Source organism: Mus caroli, unplaced genomic scaffold (genome assembly GCF_978045245.1).
Source record: "Mus caroli unplaced genomic scaffold, Mus_caroli_1 scaffold_52, whole genome shotgun sequence".
NCBI classification, from domain to species: domain Eukaryota; kingdom Metazoa; phylum Chordata; class Mammalia; order Rodentia; family Muridae; genus Mus; species Mus caroli.
Window position 1 is genome coordinate 446,061 of NW_028227307.1, and position 12,266 is coordinate 458,326.

At 33.3% G+C, this 12,266-nt stretch overlaps 1 pseudogene; it reads left to right on the forward strand.

Moving 5' to 3' along the window:
• Positions 1 to 1,585: 1,585 nt before the first annotated feature.
• Positions 1,586 to 2,212, forward strand: LOC110291020 (NADH dehydrogenase [ubiquinone] flavoprotein 2, mitochondrial pseudogene; annotated as a pseudogene).
• Positions 2,213 to 12,266: the final 10,054 nt, after the last annotated feature.

Genomic DNA, 12,266 nt, shown 5'->3' on the forward strand with positions numbered 1-12,266 from the left:
ACATAGTCTAATCCTCTACATATCATCCAATTCTTGGCAACAACAAGTAAACCACAAATGTCCCACCCAAGTTTTGCTACCCATATGCTTGGGACACTGGCAATTAGTGGTTCCTAGATCCTTAGCACGCATCCCAAACTTCCTTTGTCATCCTTTAGCTCTGAGTACTGACAGATAAGGAGTCACCAGACCCTGACACTGGGCCTGAATTTCCCCAAGATCCAGGTGTGGACCAAGCCACAATACACAAATGATTGGTTCCCTGTTTCAAATTGCACTCTAAAACTAACTCCAGATGTGGAAGTCAAATCACAGAAAGAAAGAAAAGAAGAGCAGAATGATACTATACCTCTCGTAAAAGTTACAAACCACATCATAATGCCCCCAGTGAAAATAACCTTGAAAACCTACCAGAAACATTTTAAATAAATAGTAAATCATGTTCAGATGACAAGAATATATTCCAGGATAATAAAAGGAGTTGATTACTTAGTATTTACCTTTGAAATGTGTTCAACCCAAGTTATAAAGCCTTTAGAGGGGGACCATGGAAGACAAAGTGTTGTAACACTTTTAGGTAGTAAGCTGATTATTTTCAAGTACAACATTGACAGTTTATGGAAAATGTTTTTAAAGCTTATGATCCATGCAGGATTGGAGATATTTAAACTCTCCAGTATTTTATAGGTATAATAATTTCAATAAAAATAGGAAGAGATGAGGTAACACTTCATTGTCTACATATGAAAGTCAAAGAATATTCTAGGACTTTCTAAAGAAACATGACCCTGGAAATGATAGATGTGACTATCTAGTTCACTTTCATTAAAATAAGGATTACAGAAAATAAATGATCAATCTATTTTTAAATTACCACTATTAGTCTCATATACTTTATGTTAAAATTGCATAGTACATTAAATGGCTATTCAATGAATGTTAGTTTTTATGCTAATTCTTAATAAAACTTACAATAAACATAATATATAACATAATGGGATTCTTGATAATATTAATAATATTTATATGTTCTAAACCCTAAATTTATTTAACATTGTATTTGCTTAAAAGTACCACGTTTATTAACATCATAAATGGAAATAAAGTTATGTTAAGATTAATTTGCATCTATACAATTTAACTATGCTCAAAATTCATCTAATTGAATAATAGCATTTTTCGAAAATTATACTCTTATTTTAAATAAGATACTTTTAACTTAGAATACAAAATCAATAATATTTTTTGAAAAATAACAGAAATACTTGTTTTGTAATATAACTAGAGAAATACTTTTTAAAAAAAACTCGTTCAAATAGACTAATATTATACAAGCAATACAATCTTCAAAACTTGTTAGAAGAAAAATTATATAGGTGTTTAAGTATTTCAGCATGTATTTTGAAAATGGTTTATGGCTTCTCTTGTAAAGTTTATAAAAACTGTAATTGAAATTGTGTAATAAATTTACTTGTCTATTGATCTAGTCAGACACTACTTCACTATAAAAAATCTTCTTTACATTCAGAACCAGCCTTGAGCAGCCAGGATAGGAGAATATTGTGGCCAGTCATGTTCTGAAGACATGCAAGGAGCCTTATTTGTGCATTGTAATCCTCCTGAGAATTACCCAGATACTCCATTTGATTCTACACCAGGAAAGTATAAGATAATGGAAGCAGTAATAAAAAATTACCCAGATGGGCATAAAGCAGTTCTGCTGCCTGTCCTGGATCTACCACAAAGGCAGAATAGAAGGTTTTTCCTCTCTGCTGTGAACAAGGTGGCAGAAGTTTTAGAACTACCTCTAATGAGAGTATGCAAAGTAAAAACTTTTTATACAATGTATAATCAAAAGCCAGTTTCATGTATATACTAGTATCTTTGCATGCTTGAGATTCTGAGAGACTGGAGATCCTTCAGAGAATGCTTAGAACAAAAGGTAGATGCACTACACCTGAAAAACTATTCACTGTTATGGAAGGTGAATACTTCAGGATGTGTAAATGCACCAATGATTCAAATAAATGACAACTTCTATGAGGATCTAACAACCAAGGTTATTGAAGATAATACTAATGAACTCAGAACTGGGAAAGTTCCAAAGTCTGGGCCAAGAATTGTCTGGTTCTAGTGTGAGCCAGCTGGAGGCCTTCCTTCTTTGACTGAACCACCCAAACAACCTAGCATTGGTGTAGAAGAAAGACTTTAACTTATATTCACTGTAGAGATGTCACTAGAGAAATAAAATATGAAATTATTTACATTTTTTTAAATCCTCTTTATTTTCCCTGTACTTCCAGTTATGCATTTTGCTTGGTGAATTCTTTTCCTTTAATAATTGGTTTTCATGATCTGCTATGATAGAGTATTATCACCAATTGGTGCTTTAAAAGGAAGAGTAGTGAAAGCCATTACACAGGGTCAGAGCATTAGTGATTCACTGATAGATTATAACAGAAAGACCCTGATGGCAGATAAAAATATACAGCTTTTATTTCATTTTATTATTAAGAGCCACTGAATTTAAAATGGGAAAAAAGCCAGCCACATATTACTTATTATAGCTCAAATAAATTAAAGTGCTAATTTTATATTTCTCTAATCACATATTCATTCAATATTGTTCTCATTTGCTGCCTTCCAAGACTGGCATTTATAATTTGACTATTCATCAGAAATATGTAAGGCTTTTACAAGAAAAAAATCCCTTTTCATTGTAAATGAATCTATAAAATAATAATACCTAGTTTCCTGAAACACTTAGACTATAAAGAAAAATTTTTAGATGGTAAAACTTATAAAATTATGTATTAAATTGAAATGAGAATATGGAACCTTGCACAAGGGCATCTTCCTGAAGTAGCAATGAATTTGAGCCATGTGATAAGATCCAGGAGTGATATGATAATTCAGACAAATTAAAGAAGTAGGTTAAAGTCCAGTCCATTTGCTAACAATTGTGAGCAAGGCTGGAAAAGAAATGCAGAAGTTTTCAGGTAGAATACCAGAGGAAGTGATCTCTTCAGTGTTCTATCTCTGTGAAGAAAAACATTCAAGAGTGATTTGCTTACAGTCCACTGTCGTTATGGAGGGTAGCCTGGTGGCATGCAGACACAGGTGCTGGTGAAGTCACTGAGGATTCTATTACTGGATTCACAGGGACCAGCAAGAATAAGATACTGGCACTGATCTGACATTCTTTCACCGACAAGGTCATATTTCCTCCTACAAGGCCTCACCTACTAGTACAAGGCCACATCTTCTAATTTCTCTGAAGTAGTGCCATTCCCTTATGACCAAGCACTGGAATACATGAGCCCACAGGTGTCATTCTTTTTTGTTTGTTTGTTTTTTGTTTTTTGTTTTTTGTTTTTTGTTTTTTCGAGACAGGTGTCATTCTTATTCAAACCACTGCAGAAAGCAAAATTAGAAATCCACTGAAGTATAATTGTTGCTTTGTTCGTAATTAAAATTATTTTCACGACACCATGTAAATAATGAGAGCTATGCTTTATCCAAGTTGAACTGCTCTTGTCTGTAGTTACCATTAATATGACTTTGAATAGTTTATTTTTTGGTATATATTCTTTAGTAATTTAAATATTAAATAGGGTTGGAAGGAAGGCACAGTGATTAAAGGTGCTTGCTGCCAATCCTGGAGTACTGCACTTTATCCCTGGACACTACGATCTATATGCTAGAATGGAATCACAAATTTTCCTCTGACTTCTGCATAAGCACAACCCACATGCACTGAATAAAAATGTAAAACTAAATTAATAATTAGTTAAATGTAAAGTTAAATTAATTAACTTACTTTTTAAAGCAGGGCTACGGAGAAGACCCATTAGTGACTCATGCATTATGCTAATTTAGGGTACCAAGTTCTGTTCAGAGCACCCATATCAGGCAGCTCACAACATTGGATAAGTACATCTCTAGCTGTTGGGAGTCCTAATTTTGACTTCTAGATCCATTGTCAATATCACCTGCATATATCAACATTCTAACATATATATTTTGTTGAAACTATGTTTTAAATATTTACAGACAGAAATAAAGTTTATATTAATGACCCAAAATTTTATTGTATCATAAATCAAGGATACAAATTCTAAGTTAACAGAATGTTGAATTTAGTAATTTCATTAACATATGAGAGAAGTGTTTTCCTAGGACAATATTCTCTGTTGTATTTAAGTTCTGTTTTAAAGTTGTATAAATAGTATATATTTTATGTGCCCTTTGTGGACAGGCATTTTGAAACCCATGTACTTATAGTTCACTCATGATATAGTTATCTGTAATTTTGTATAAGTGCATGTGTGTGTGTATGTGTGTATGTAAATATGTATATATGTATATATGTGTATATGTATATATGTATATATATATATATACACATATATATATAATGCATGTATATGTATATATAATGTATATCTATATATACGGCATATAAATATATCATAATTCATTCTCTCTGATTAATAAATTTTATTTTTCATGCTTTGTTATATGTGTTTGGGTGGGTTTGCCCACACATGTATCTGGGCATTGTGTGTGTATGTGCTGTTTCTGGATACAACAAGAGGAATCAGATCTCTTCAAACTGGAGTTACAGGAAGTTCTTACTTGCCATATGGGTGTTGGGATTAGAAGAGAGCTCTTGCAGGAGAAGCAATTGCTCTTAACTGCAGAAGCATATCTCCATTCACAGGAGAGATAACATAGAGTCGTTTCTAGTTAAATGTCTTATAAATAGAGTTGTTAGAAATTCACTCATGAATATTTTTAATTAAAAGGTGGATTTATTATGCATATAATGAAGTCGATTATCATCTTATAAAAATTATAAAACCACATTTTGAAATGTCTATTGTCTATCAGAAATTCAGGAAGATTTCAGTTTCTTTATAAAATGTTATTGTTCGAAAATACAATGTTTTCCTTATTTCAATCTTACAAGTTGATATTTTAAATTACAATATTTTAAATATAATAATTTATATACTATATACTGATTACCTTATTAAACATTAAATATGTTTTTAGAGTACAAAATAACTGAGTTTGTTTCACTCATAAAGACAGATTTATTGATTTACAAACACCATTTAGAAGATGTCTACATAATACAGGATAAACTTTTTATTTCAAAATTTGTACCTTCATCTTGTCTGTAAAGATATTTTTTATAAATTAGGTGATTTTTTAAACTTTAATATATAGAACATGATATTTTTTGTAAAATCATTTTAAGTTCACATCAAGGCTTATGCTTTGTCAGGGTTACGTATTTTCTATTTATTTTGTGCTAACATCCATACCTGACATATACATTCATGTTTTTTAATACATAACTATCCTCTTGAATGTCAGTAATTCTAATGCTTGTACGATTGTTATATTCATATGATTATTTTGAATTATTTTAAAGTGTAACTTAAATATTTAATAAAGCAATTGTTTTTTAATGGTTCTATACTCTACAAAATTATCTTTAGCATGTAATAGAATGCATATTTTTACAACACAAAACATCCTTTGTTTCATTATTTCTCCAATAATTCAATTCAAAGTGTTGTTTTTCACATTATTTGTTTCCTTTTAAGGGACTGTGATTAGGCATTGAAGTACTTCAGAAAACTTTTGATTCTACCCATGATTTCACAATCTGTTATATGAAATGTATACTGATTGATTCACAGTCTCAGTAGCTTCTGGCTTTCAGCGTTTTTGTGCATGTATAATTAAATATTTTAAGAGGATATGTTAATCAGTTGCCAAATTCAGAACCCTTACATAATATAGAAGGACGTTTTTCTTTTTCCTTTCTTTTTTCTTTTTTTTTCTTTTTTTGAAATAATAGTTTATTTAGTCATTTTAAACTGGTTATACTTAAGCTGCAGTTACACACTATAGTTTATAAGCCTGTCATTTGCTACATTATAATGATGTCTTCGAACTTACTTATTCATATACTCATACATTTTATAGTTGAATGAACTTTAAATATTATGTGGTATCAATAGCTTACTTAAATCTAACTAATTGAAAAAAGGATCAAGAGAAGAATCTCTGTGCTCAAAAATCTTTTTTTCAGATTCTAAGTTTATCACTGGTGAAGCTATTTTGCTGGTGTTTGTTTTTATGGTGTTATAACAAACATCTACTAATTTAATGAATATGATTGTCTCTGAAATTTTCTCGTGGACAGTAGATTCATTGTTGCTAATTGCCATTTAAGCTTGATTCTGTCCAATCTAGGGTCCCTGCATTATTCTCCCTCTTTATTACCGAAGCTAACAATATCCTTCCAAGAAATCTCAGTGCAACATTGATCACTGAATTTATGCAGAACATTTTATTTCTGCTTGATGTCACTGATATTCTGCAAGATTCCAGTGACCTGTATTAATTCTCCAGAGTAGCCTGTGTTAATGAAGAAATGGCTGTTCATTCAATGCCTCAATTAAACAAACAAACAAACAAAACAAAACAAAACACAAAACCTTGTCTCCTTAAGTACCTATACACAAAATTTTGGTAGTAGTGAAGATTTCTTATCAATGCACTTCCATTACAGCCCTGGAAACTGTCAAGTTAACCCATCTTCCTGCCATATTCGAGAATGTTCTAAATTCTGGACTGCACTCCTTGGTACATCTAAAAATTGCTGCTCCTCATAATTAAACAAAGAAGTACAGTTAAATTTTCAATATGTGTTTATATTCCAGTACTCTCCACCTTATTATACAACTCCCATTTTTATTGCAGTTAGCTATTGCTCTCAGAATTGCTTTTCTGTTTTTTTCTTGTTGTTGTTTCTTCTGCAATACATACTACTTCTCTATATCTCTACATTTTTCTTGTCTTTTTGTATGTTTCCTCAATAAAAGTACCCAAATTCTTAAGAAAAACTGCCATATTTTATTTGTTCCTTCATTCTTAGTATGTTCTGAATTACACCAATTACATACAATAATGATATCTAAAGGGTTGTAGCAAAGTACATTTTAGATGGTAACTACTGTTTACCCTCATCAGTCACTCAAGTCATCCATGATGTAACTCAGTATCTTTTACAATCATCATCACCATGTGCTACACACATGCTTACCCAGTTCAGAGGGATTGAACAGGTATCTCTGATTTTTAGGAACATTTGGAAGTGTATATTGCAACTTGTGGCAGAGGATGACCCTGGTAATATTTAATTAACTGATACTCTATTAAGGTCTCCACAGTACAATCTGCCAATAGCATCGGAAATGACTTCATTTTACTTCATTTTGTTTCTGTTGAAGAGCTGAGACAAAAGGATGGACCATCTAGAGACTGCCATATCCGGGGATCCATCCCATAATCAGCCTCCAAACGCTGACACCATTGCATACACTAGCAAGATTTTGCTGAAAGGACCCAGATATAGCTGTCTCTTGAGAGACTATGCCGGGGCCTAGCAAACACAGAAGTGGATGCTCACAGTTAGCTATTGGATGGATCACAGGGCCCCCAATGAAGGAGCTAGAGAAAGTACCCAAGGAGCTAAAGGGATCTGCAACCCTATAGGCGGAACAATAATATGAACTACCCAGTCCCCCCCCCGGAGCTCGTGTCTCTACCTGCATGTGTAGCAGAAGATGGCCTAGTGGGCCATCAGTGGAAAGAGAGGCCCATTGGTCGTGCAAACTTTATCTACCTCAGTACAGGGGAACGCCAGGGCCAAGAAGTGGGAGTGAGTGGGTGAGGAAGAGGTGGGGGAGCAGGTGGAGGACTTTTGGGATAGCATTGGAAATGTAAATGAAATAAATACCTAATTAAAAAAAAAAAGAAATCTTCCAATACTTGAAAAGAACAACTTAGTCTTTCTTTTCTCTCTTCTTTCCAAAAAAAGTTATCCTTATACTTTAGAAACTAATGAGCATGTGAAATATATCAGTGTGGATAATAAAAATAAAGACCTCAGAACTGACAAAACATTTCTTAAAGAGATGTACAATGCTAGAAAATCATGCCAGAGGATGAGGGTGTCATGGAGACATTTTGTGTAACTCTTGAACCCTCCCTTACCATCCAAACTCATTACCCAGGAGAGAACCTGATTATAATACATCAACTCTTGAGTTCACACTATAGCACTCTCCATACACTCAGAAAACTGAACACAAAATTCAAAGTCAAACACAAATTCGATTTAGAGAAGTTGAAGCTTGATTAAAATTTAGAAAATTCAGTAAATATATGTTGCACCTTGGATAAACCACCCCACAATACCCAGGCATTATAGACTTGACTTCCAGTTACAGGTTAGTTGGTAGAGGATGACCTAATAGAAGGCAAAACTACTGAAAGAAATTTATGTCATAGGGAATGCACACATGAAATGATAATGAAACTAAGCTTTTTTCTTTCCTTTTCTTCCAATTTCTGGTTATTTAGAGATGTATAGGGCTCCTCCCTCATAGGTTTTTGTCATGGTGCCCTGGGTTACTCTATCTCTGAAACATTAAAACTAGCCAAGAAAACTTTTGAAACCATTAAAAAAAACCAGTCTTTCTTCCATTTAGGTTATCTCTTTGTCCTAGCCACAGAAAGTATATCAGAGGTAGATCAAAGGTGGCTTTACGTCATTTAGTTGACTAGTGATTAAAATTTTATTTTTATTTATTAATTTTTTTAATTTATATTTTATTCGGTATTTTCCTCGTTTAAATTTTCAATGCTATCCCAAAAGTGCTATCCCACTTCTGTGTTTGCTAGGCCCTGGCATAGTCTCACAAGAGACAGCTATATCTGGGTCCTTTCAGCAAAATCTTGCTAGTGTATGCAATGGTGTCAGCGTTTGGAAGCTGATTATGGGATGGATCCCTGCATATGGCAATCACTAGATGGTAAATCCTTTTGTCACAGCTCCAAATTTTGTCTCTGTAACTCCTTCCAAGGGTGTTTTGTTCCCATTTCTAAGAAGGGGCAAAGTGTCTACACTTTGGTCTTCGTTCTTCTTGAGTTTCATGCATTTAACAAATTGTATCTTATATCTTGGATATCCTAAGTTTCTGGGCTAATATCCACTTATCAGTGAGTACATATTGTGCGAGTTCCTTTGTGATTGTGTTACCTCACTCAGGATGATGCCCTCCAGTTCCATCCATTAGCCTAAGAATTTCATAAATTCATTTTTTAATAGCTGAGTAGTACCCCATTGTGTAAATGTACAACATTTTCTGTATCCATTCCTCTGTTGAGGGGCATCTGGTTTCTTTCCACCTTATGGCTATTGTAAATAAGGCTGCTATGAACATAGTGGAGCATGTGTCCTTCTTACTGGTTGGGACATCTTCTGGATATATGCCCAGGAGAGGTATTGTGGGATCCTCCGGTAGTACTATGTCCAATTTTCTGAGGAACCGCCAGACTGATTTCCAGAGTGGTTGTACAAGCTTGCAACCCCACCAACAATGGAGGAGTGTTCCTCTTTCTCCACATCCTCACCAGCATCTGCTGTCACCTGACTTTTTGATCTTAGCCATTCTGAATGGTGTGAAGTGGAATTTCAGGGCTGTTTTGATTTGCTTTTCCCTGATGATTAAGGATGTTGAACGTTTTTTCAGGAGATTCTCAGCCATTCGGCATTCCTCAGGTGAGAATTCTTTGTTCAGGTCTGAGACCCATTTTTTAATGGGGTTATTTGATTTTCTGGAGTCCACCTTCTTGAGTTCTTTATATATATTGGATATTAATCCCCTATCCGATTTGGGATAGGTAAAGACCCTTTCCCAATCTGTTGCTGGCCTATTTGTCTTATTGACGGTGTCTTTTGCTTTGCAAAAGCTTTGCAATTTTATGAGGTCCCATTTATCGATTCTTGATCTTACAGCACAAACCATTGATGTTTTATTCAGGAATTTTTCCCCTGTACCCGTATCTTCGAAGCTTTTCCCTACTTTCTCCTCTATAAGTTTCAGTGTCTCTGGTTTTATTTGGAGTTCCTTAATCCACTTAGATTTGACCTTAGTACAAGGAGATAGAAATGGTTCAATTCGCATTTTTCTACATGATAACCACCAGTTGTGCCAGCACCATTTGTTGAAAATGTTGTCTTTTTTCCACTGGATGGTTTTAGCTCCCTTGTGCAAGATCAAGTGACCATAGGAGTGTGGGTTCATCTCTGGGTTTTCAATTCTGTTCCATTGGTCTACTTTTCTGTCACAATACCAATACCATGCAGGTTTTATCACAATTGCTCTGTAGTACAGCTTTAGGTCCGGCATGGTGATTCCACCAGAGGTTCTTTTATCCTTGAGAAGAGTTTTTGCTATCCTAGGTTTTTTGTTATTCCAGATGAATCTGCTGATTGTCCTTTCTAATTCGTTGAATAATTGAGTTGGAATTTTGAAGGGTATTGCATTGAATCTGTAGATTGCTTTTGGCAAGATAGCCAATAAAATTTTATTTTATTCCAAGAAATTCATTTTGAATTTGTGTATTTAAGATTGTAAAAATGGGCCAGAGCTATTATATAAAAGGTTCATGATTTTTAGTATTAAACGTTTAATTCAATTTGATTTAATTATGTATTCCCACCCACTTCCAAAAAAATCATATAGAGAGAACTCTGTAAAGTTTCCTGTCTAAATTTTCCCATTGGTTATTGTTTGGCAGCACTAAGGTTATAGTAGTGTAAGGAAGTTATTTACCCTTCTGAAATTCATCAATGTTAGTTAGATTTCTCCTGTTTCATTTGAGGTCATTCATGCATTTAATATGTGTGTACATAAATTATGGTATATACACACACATACATATATACACACTCATACACACATACACACACCCACATACACACACTCATACACACACACACACACACACACACACACACACACATACACACATACACACATATTCACATATTTAGATTCATATGGCCACTACAAAAGTGAGGACTAAAAACAACTCTTAATTATAAGAATTGCTTGCATATCCTTGCCAACTGTATTAATTTTCAGACAACTTTCTCATTTTTAATTCAGAGCAAAACCGATAGTGTTTCTTTCTTCTTAGACTTGGAATTTAAAGAATGTTATAGAAATGGACTGTTCTAGTATGTGATGCTTAGTTACTGCTTTTTCATCCAGAGTAATTCCTTAGAGACTCATCTCAGCGGCAGAGAACTTTCTTTCATAGTACTGGTATGAGCATGAGAGACTCCTTAACTAAACTTAAGTAAATCAAATGATAATCTCATTTTTACCAGATATGCTTAATAGAAAATGAGCAAAGCAAACTACAGCAAGCTTACTCTGGACATAAATTTTTATTCTTTCCTGAGTATTTATGTATACATCCTTTTAAATGCCCAGAAAATATTTTATACCAACTTTTTATTTATATTTTTGTTGCATTAAAATTGGTATTTGCAAAATGAGAATGTTTAAACTTTGAGGAGGTTTGAATTAATCAATTAATTGATTAATTACCAGTCCAATATTAGTAATTCATTTAGTATCATTTAAACACTTTGCTGACCTTAGATGCTTAAATGTTTTCTATTTGTAAAAGTTTTATAAGGTCTAAAGTATAAGCATTTGAGGTAATTCCTATAGTGAATGGTGGTGTAATTTAACTTTCTATTTATGCTTGTTAATGCTGAAGCAACATTTATTGCCTTTTCTTGGCTGCATTTCTCAAACTTGCAAAGCAGTCAAGTGATCATAAATGGGTTTATACTACTGAATTACTCTCTTCTCAATCTCTGTTGTCCTCATCTTGACTTTAGTTTCACAGAAGCCTTAGGATTAGCAAGAGTGATTCTTGTCACTGTACTATTATTTTCCATGACGATTTCAGTTATTTTATGGCCTATGACTTTACACATGGATTATAGAATAAGCTTATCTAAGCTTATCAGTATTTACACAAAACATTTGAGTTAATTGGTAGGAACCCCATTAGGAGTCTAACTCAGTGAGTGACAGTTACTATGGGGAGACTTCAATAAAAGGCTAAGATGCATTTTTCAATTTATAAAGAACATACCATATTTTTATTACTTTCATGAGCATTTGATCGGTTTTTGCTTTCAATAATGTTCTATACATATTTTAAAGTCATTAAACATTTTTGTTTATTTTGAGATACTAGTAAATATATCTGATCTAAGATTATTAACTTCTTAATTTTAAAATATAATTATTGTTAATGTATTTTGGATTTTATAACCTTTCCAAACCAAATTATTAGTTCTAGAAGTGTTT